Raw genomic sequence first — 8,762 nt, forward strand, 5'->3', positions numbered from 1 at the left:
GAAACAGGATGCACCTGAGCTCAATTTCGAGTCTCATAGTAAAGGTTCTGAATACTTTTGTAAATAAGGTTTTTCAGTTTTTTCTTAAAACCTTATTTTCGCTTTGTCATTATGTGGTTTTGTGTGTAGCTTGATGAGGGAAAAAATATTGAATCCATTTTAGAATAAGGCTGTAATGTAACAAAATGGGGAAAAAGTCAACGGGTCTGAATACTTTCTGAATGCACTGTATCTATTTGGCCTTCTTTCGGTCAATTTGCAGTCAACAAATTATTTGTAATTATCTTCTGTCCCCCTGACCATCCATCTAGTACATGATCCCTGGTGTACAGTAAGTGTGTGTTTTGCATTTGTGAAATTATTTTGATGTGATATGAAAGTAGAGGTCTTCATGTTTCTAGAACCGTACCGCAATTGAGAATCAATTTACGTTTAGATGGAATATTTGGCTGTTTTGGCTGTCGGAGTCAATTTACTTTTAAACAACACTTAAGGTCCTTGGACCATAAGGAGGCTCCTTTAGTCCATTTATTGGGCTAGACCCATCCATGCTAACAACATTACAAACTTGATCTTACCAGGTTCCCTTGAAGCAAATGTAATGGCAGCCCACCACAACATACCCGAGAGTAAAAACACAGTTTGAGATCATTGTGAGGGGTTTTCTCCAGTGTTCTGAATGAGGAATTGGGCTTCACAGGAAAATGTTGTCCAAGAGGGCATTTGAGGGTCAATTGAATGCAAGCTTTACAAAAATGTCAATTGTTAAAACATTCTAGCCTGTCTATCTATGGGTAAGAGTTATGCTCAACCCACTCAGTTTTCCACCACAAAACACCAGAAAATGACCAAAAAGAGTATGATAAGAGATGCTGTTTTGACTAGAAGTTCAATGTTTGAACAAAAAAATATTAAAAAATGAATAGTTTCACCTTATTAAAATCGCAGTTAAGTTTACATATCAAAGTTGACCTTAAAATGAGGGACTGATGTAAATTAATTACTAATCACATGAAATATAAAATAATCTTCGGAAATGACTTTGTCAGAGCAATAAAATAACTAATAAAATTACAATGATGGTGAAAACTTGGAGAAATGTTTGGGTTAAGTGGGTTAAAATCTTCCTAGAAGTCACAGAGGGTGCACAGAGGAATTTAATTCTCCATGTGTTCTATATTAAAGGAACCTTCATTGAAAATAACAGCCTTTTCATTTCAAATATTTCATATTTAAATTCGATATTGGTGCACAATTTCTACTTAAAATATCAAAGGGAACATCAAAGGCACTCACTTCGTGGAACGACCCAACTACCAAACTTGGCCCCCAACCCAGAGATCTGAAGAGGCTTGTTTTATTGCTTACTACTGATTGTTGATGCAGAGTTCATCTACTGTATAATCAACACAGTGAACAATACATGAAGTCAAATTTCCCCTTAGATCTTTAAAGCGGAAGTCTAGAAAGGCTACCTGCTGGGGCGGCAGGTAGCCTAGTGGTTAGAGCGTTGGACTAGTAACTGAAAGGTTGCAAGATCAAATCCCTGAGCTGACAATGTAAGACTCTGATGTTCTGCCTCTGAACAAGGCAGTTAACCCACTGTTGCTAGGCTGTCATTGAAAATAAGAATTTGCTCTTAACTGACTTGCCTAGTTAAATTTAAAAATGTTTAGGGTGTGACTGATCATATACTCCACCTTCACTGGCTGGTAAGATTAAAAGATGGGTCTCATCATGCCTGGTATTGTTATCGAAATTGACCTGATGGGTAAGATAAAACCCTTAGCTCTGCCTAAGTGCCTATACAGATCTCTGTCTACACAGGAAAAAGATAAGTGTGGCTCTGCCCAGCTCCAACCGAAGCTTCTAATTTGGTGGCTGGATCACAAAGGACACCCTGGTGGGGTGCGTGGGAAGTCTGGAGATGGATAAAGACTGAGCTCATCCAAATGATGCCTTACTGCCTTCCTGTACACTTCTGAAACAGGATACCATTCTCTGTTCTATTGGTCAAAGGGTAAACAAACCTCCTATTCTCAACACACAGATGGATGTGTGAGATCCTACATAGGGCCAACTCACATCACTTACTAATGTGTAGCACCCACCGGGGTGACACCATGGTGGCCATTTTGTGCTGTAAATCTCCCCTGTTCGCCACCCATCAGGTATTATGATGGAAGTCTTGTAAGACAACATTGTTCCTGTACTGTGAGAAAGCCTGTGAATTTCTTGTTGATCCACTCCGTAATCCTTGTTTGGCAACTAATTGTTCTGCCGCATATGGTATCATGGCTCTCCCGATCAGCCCAGTGAAAGCTCTTCTCTGTCCTGGCACCACAATGGTGGAATGAGCACTCCCTGCCCATCTTCCGAAAAATGTCTGAAACCCTACCTCCTCATGTAGTATCTTGACTAATCCCACAGCGACCCCCCTCCCCCACATAAAAATGTAAAATAAACGAGCACCCTTCCGTGAACTAATACTTACTAGCACTGACTTTGCTAGTGCTTGACTGAGATACAGGTAACTGCCAAAATAAAGTCAACACCAACATAGTGTCTTATTAGGGCATTGAGCCACCATAAACCAGAACAGCTTCAATGCACCTTGGGTTGGCTGTGCTACCCGGACCTGCTGTTTTCGACTCTCTCTCTCTACCACACCTGCTGTCTCTAACTCTGAATGCTCGGCTATGAAAAGCACACTGACATTTACTCCTGAGGTGCTGACCTGTTGCACCCTCTACAACCATTGTGATTATTATTATTTGACCCTGCTGGTCATCTATGAACGTTTGAACATCTTGGCCATGTACTGCTATAATCTCCACCCGGCACAGCCAGAAGAGGACTGGCCACCCCTCAGAGCCTGGTTCCCCTCTAGGTTTCTTACTAGGTTCATGCCATTCTAGCGAGTTTTTCCTAGCCACCATGCTTCTACATCTGCATTGCTTGCTGTTTGGGGTTTTAGGCTGGGTTTCTGTATAGCACTTTGTGACATCGGCTGATGTAAAAAGGGCTTTATAAATACATTTGATTGAATTTGATTGATAGATTCTGCAAGTGTCTGGCACTCTATTGGAGGGATAGAACTCCATTTTTCCAGGGGAAATTCCATAATTTTGTATTTTGTTGATGGTGGTGGTAAACGCTGTCTCAGGTGCCGCTCCAGAATCTCTCACAAGTGTTCATTTGGGTTGAGAGCTGGTGACTGAGATGGCCATGGCATAAGATTTACATAGTTTTGATGCTCTTTAAATCATTCAGTGACCACTCGTGCCTTGTGGATGGGGGCATTATCATCCTATGGGGGCATAGCCATAGTAGCCAAGCATTTTCATACATGACCCTAAGCATGATGGGATGTTAATTGCTTAATTAACTCAGTAACCACACCTGTGTGGAAGCACCTGCTTTCAATATACATTGTATCCCTCATTTACTCAAGTGTTTCCATTATTTTGTCAGTTACATGTACAGTATGTGGTTGTCTCACCTAGCTATCTAAGATGTATGCACAAACTGTGCATACAGTGGATAAGAGCGCCTGCTAAATTACTAAAACGTAAACATAAAAATGTAAATGGGCCTATAAGGAAGCTATAAGGGTAAGTATAGGGAAATGGCTTATGTAATTACCTTGCAGCAGGAATGTTAGTACAGGCAGTTACATAGCACTTACCATTGTTCATTCTGTTTTCCAAGAAGATCACAAGCGAGTGTGAAAGTACCCATAGCTGCATGTATTTACTAGTCCGCTACTATGGTAATTACGTAGATTGTTCTGCTTGTACTTGCTGTAGTATACGACCTGCATAATGTTAGCGTGACTCACTTCTTTATTGAGTAAATAAATCAAAACATATATTCTTAAAACACAATAGATGTGACAATCCTTTCATTTCATCCTTATACATATGTATTGCTACTCATCTTCAGGAATGCATGTCTCAGGTAGACAGTCGGTGGTGAATCAAGTAACCGGTGAGGTAAAAGAAAATGGACATTAACATGAGTGGGTTCTCTAGCTGGGGGACTCAGTACTCCATTTTACTGAAAATAAAAAGAAAGACACTTGATAAAAATACCATTCAAATCGAGACTTGAAGGCAGTCAAGCTCTGTTTCCAGCACACATCATCCAGAAGACATCTGCCAGAGCTGTACATGATGGAGCAGTGTGGATGCAGCAGGGTACTCTATATTCAGTACGCTTTAGTCATTCATTAGATAGAGGGAATTCCCCCTGACTCTGATAGTTGACACTGATGCCAACAAGAATTATTGCCAATAGGTTATACACTACTGTATGTAAGGTATCATTGTCTTAAAGATAAATCAGAAGGCTTTAGTAAATCTTGCCGTAGCCTTTTCCTGCAATCAATGACAAAAAAAGTGCCCTCTTTGGCCTCATGGGTGGAATGTTATTAATATTTATAATTTCATAATTAATAAAGGTATATTCTTTTACAATGAAAATCCGGTGTTTCTATGCGAAACAGTTTTGTTATAGTTCAGTCTTCTGTGATGTATATAAAATGTAATATTGGAATACAAACTCAAAATTGAATACATTTTAACAAAAAGATGTTTACGCCTGTAACCATGTGTTTGAGGTGTATACTTTTGTTTAAAAGTAAATGGGTTTAAGACTACCAAGAATCACTCCATGTGATCCTGATTTAGCCCACTGCAGTAAAAGGTTATTAAGTGAGTGGGGGGGGGTAAGATTTATTGATGCCCAACTGTGGTCACAACAATACAATAGGCATAAAAGTCTGATCAACAACATTGGTTGACGTTAATTTCCTAATTCTGTTTGCAAGTGATCAGCCATCAACATTTCTCCAAACATTTTGTCAACTTGCATGATCATAGTTTGAAGAGACATGGAGGTCTATGAGAGTGACCAATTTGCTGTCTTTCTTTTCCAAAGGTGCCACGGCGTCGACAAAAGGCAGTTGCATAATCTGTCAGGTTCTCAGGTGACGTCCCTCGGTCATGGCTGCGTGCCCACAATCGGCTGTTTTGTTGTGATTGGGCTATGCTGATCCGTTTCATTAAGAGGTAACCCAAGACCTCGTATCTCAGTTTCACCGCCTTGAGGGAGTCCCCTGGGTGTGCAAACAAATCCAGTGGGGTCCTACGTGAGGTACACCTTAGGAGTGGGGTTGAAAAGAGAAGGCTGGTTCAGTTTACTGTAAACACAGACAGGCAGGGGTACTGAGGAGGTCACATGCATGTGTGGGCCCTTTTTATGTTCCCTACAAGACATGTTGGGTTAAAAGAGATTGTTCTTCACAATGGAACATCTCAGCCATGTTCAACAGCCAACATAGAGTTGTCGTGTTTTTACTGACCTGTATTTCTCGGTCTTTCTATCTCATACAGTACAATAAACACAGGTTCCGCATTGATTGAAAGAACAAGCTCACATGGAAAAAATCTCGACTGTTTCTTCTTTTCTAAAACATTTATCTTATGGAAAAACAGACTTCAGCTAATATAGCAAAGTATTTGTAGTGGCAATTCCATGACCTATCCAAACATGTAACTCATCTACCAAAGGTTTTTTCAGCATGACACTTCAAGAAATCTTTAAATTAGCCTGTGCAGGCGTCCATGGGTCATTAGTCGGCGTTCACCTGAGAAAAGATTGATTTGGTGTGTCGTTTCTCACCTTGACCCCGGACACTGTCCAAACACTTGCAGTGACGTGCGTGTCTGTGTGTGTGTGCGGGTGCGCATGAGTGCACGCGTGTGTGTTTGCGTGGGGTCAACTATGTGTTGAGAGAAGGGTTCCAATGTGTGTGAGTGCTTTGGTTTGCACATGAGTAAGTAAGCAAATATGCTTTCAAAGTCCAGTAGTCTGTGATCCACGGAGACCACCACACAGCCACTAATCCCGTTCACAGCCAAGGCAAACACATTAGGCACACAACATCAACACCCAGGCGAAGAGCCCCATTGACAAATCCTTCAGTCTTTCACAATGGACCCAGGAGGATAAGCCAGTGTTATGCCTTAAACAGGTTGGAAAATCTATTTGATAGAGGATCCTCGTTGCGTTCTAAATAAATGGTCACGCGTTTTTTTTTAGATAAATTGTATTCTTGTCTTTTGTTGTTAGAGTGGTTTGGGTCCCTAAGTGATCATGCTTAGGAAACTATACACTACTCTGATGAATCAAGCACTTAACGATGTTGATGACGTCATGGATACAGGTCAATGATAGGACCTAAACCGTTCTCTTCTTCCCTTGACACTTCCCTTTTTTTTCCTGTCATTGGCTCATTTTCACGACATAAGTATATCACCTGAATAACAAGGAAGCAGGCATAATGAAAGAGTTTCATTTCAAACCGCTATGTGTTCATTTTCTGAAATGTTGGTAAATTAGCTTTTGTTGTTTAAGGAAATGATGAAAGAGTCATGGTATGGGGTTGTTCAATTCCAGAAATGTATTTGTTTAAAAACTATCACTTGATGGTTTCATTTCAGAGAGACAAATAATCATGTTGTTTTTTTTTGTTGCTAAATGCTACATATTCACCTCCCTCTCAATGAGGTAGTACTGGTGGGATTTACAGTCAAATGTAACAAATAACTACAGGTTTTATAAAGAACTGTACAAATGATACATTTGTGACATCAATATTTAAAACATTGAAATAATTCAAAACAGTAATATGAGATCTGTATGTAAAACATTTACATTTGACATTTAAGTCATTTAGCAGATGCTCTTATCCAGAGTGATTTACAGTAAGTGCATTCATCTTAAGAGAGCTAGGTGAGACAACCACGTATCACAGTCAAATATACAGGATACAAACATTCCATTCCAATGGATATATAGAGTTTTGCAACAAACAAAAAACATTTTCATAAACATCTATTTTACATACGCATGAAGGTACCGATAAGCAATCATTTCTGATTTTTAAAAAAACAAATGTGAAGAAAAAAATGTTTTGGAAATAAACTCTTAAATTGTTTATAATGTGTATTTGTGTTTGTTCTAGAAGCAATACAGTTTATAAGATTTCAATTTAAACACAATACCATCTCTAAACAAACACTCCCTGTATGGATTGACACAACAGGATAACAAACCTCAGTGCTCCCTACAACAACTGTTGGCCTATAGAACTTGAAAGGCTATCCCATGCACAATGGGACTAGACAAGAAGCCTCGGGCCCCATGGCCGCTTGCTCCGAGCAAAAGCCTGTGGGCTCCCTGCTGTTCTATGCAACATGCTGAACAGTAGGGGGTCGCTCTCTGTTTGTTTAAAACTCACAGGAGTCCCATTAAATCCCTGATTCCCCTCATTTAGGACTTCCACGGGGACACAAAGGACAACCCTGGGAAGCGGCACGTTGCAAGGGATACCAATTATCAGGGCGAAGACACAGGCCAGCTTGTTCGTGCTCAGGGACATGTCAAGTCGTTGGACGACCCCCTTCGTCAAACCCATTGACCACAGCGCACGGAGAGGCATCTTAATTGGTGTTGGGTAAACAGATTTTGTCACAAAGTAGCAAAGGAAGCTAAGTAGCTGAATGTTCACATTGTCCAACCCCTGACCTGGGCTTCGGGGCCATTCCCAGACATCATTATGCTCCGTTACTTTGATTAATCGTCTCTGACTCCCCTTTACGGTAGCGGGAAATCCAGGACAGCAATTAAAAGCAATATTCTGGCAATAACCACCAGAGTAAATAAAAAGTGAGCCCTTTTCTCTGTGTACAATGATATGATAGTGGCGAGAGGCTTGGCAGACAAAATCATCAAGTTAGTTTGTGTTTGGCTTTTTGTCTCAATGTTTGTGCATCTTCTTTGCCCCCCAACCTGTCCCCCTCCCTGGTCACCCCACTACCCTAACCGGCCTCCCCCTCTTGGGTCTTTCATTCCTTTTAAAAAGGGGATTTTGTTAGGGAATCACTTGACATCATTAGTTTTGGAGAGCGGCCACAATGACAGAGTGCTTGTCTTGTATTACGAAAACATATGTCAGATCAGCAGTCGAGGACCAGAGTTTCGACCTCAGGTGAAAGGTCTGGGAATATTTTTTTCTTGCCAGTTGCTTCTGTTCCCTATATCTCTGGGCCTTTCCTCTGTCTTGGTTTGGGAGGTGTCCATCTTCTCCAGGCAGAACCCAGTCCCATGATTCATTATTACAGGGACTGACCAGTCACAATAGGCCAGTGTTGTCCCACGGGGCCTGAAGTGCAGAGTGTGAAGTTCAGTGACCGATGATGGGCTTTTATGCCAGGTGACAGTGCGGAAATTAGCAAGAGGATATTGACTTGATCTCATCTGCTTCACACACTTTATTATTGTGATAATGCGAGTGAGCCAGATGGGTACTGGAACTCACAATGTAGAGGGTCCCAGGTCCACGTCCTACTGTATGTTGGGAAGGCAGGGATGGACCCTACTTTGTTACATTTAAAAACAAATACCGCCACTATCATTGTCTTTAGAAAGACAAAACCTATACTCTGTCAGATATTTATGAGTATCAAATGTAAATGTTCTATAACTCATAAAAAAACACAGCACATATTTTCTAGGATGTGTAAAATTGAAATGATCTTGCTATAACTGCTCAATAAAGACAGCTACACATTTTTATGCCACTACCTGAAAACAAGAGTTGTTTATCTGATATACTGTATAACATTATGTAGATCAGGCTAACAGGACAAGCTTGTCTCTAAGTAGATTAACAAACAACCATGTGGCCCCCTCTC

Source organism: Salmo salar, chromosome 09, assembly GCF_965601325.2.
Source record: "Salmo salar chromosome 09, fSalSal1, whole genome shotgun sequence".
NCBI lineage: Eukaryota > Metazoa > Chordata > Actinopteri > Salmoniformes > Salmonidae > Salmo > Salmo salar.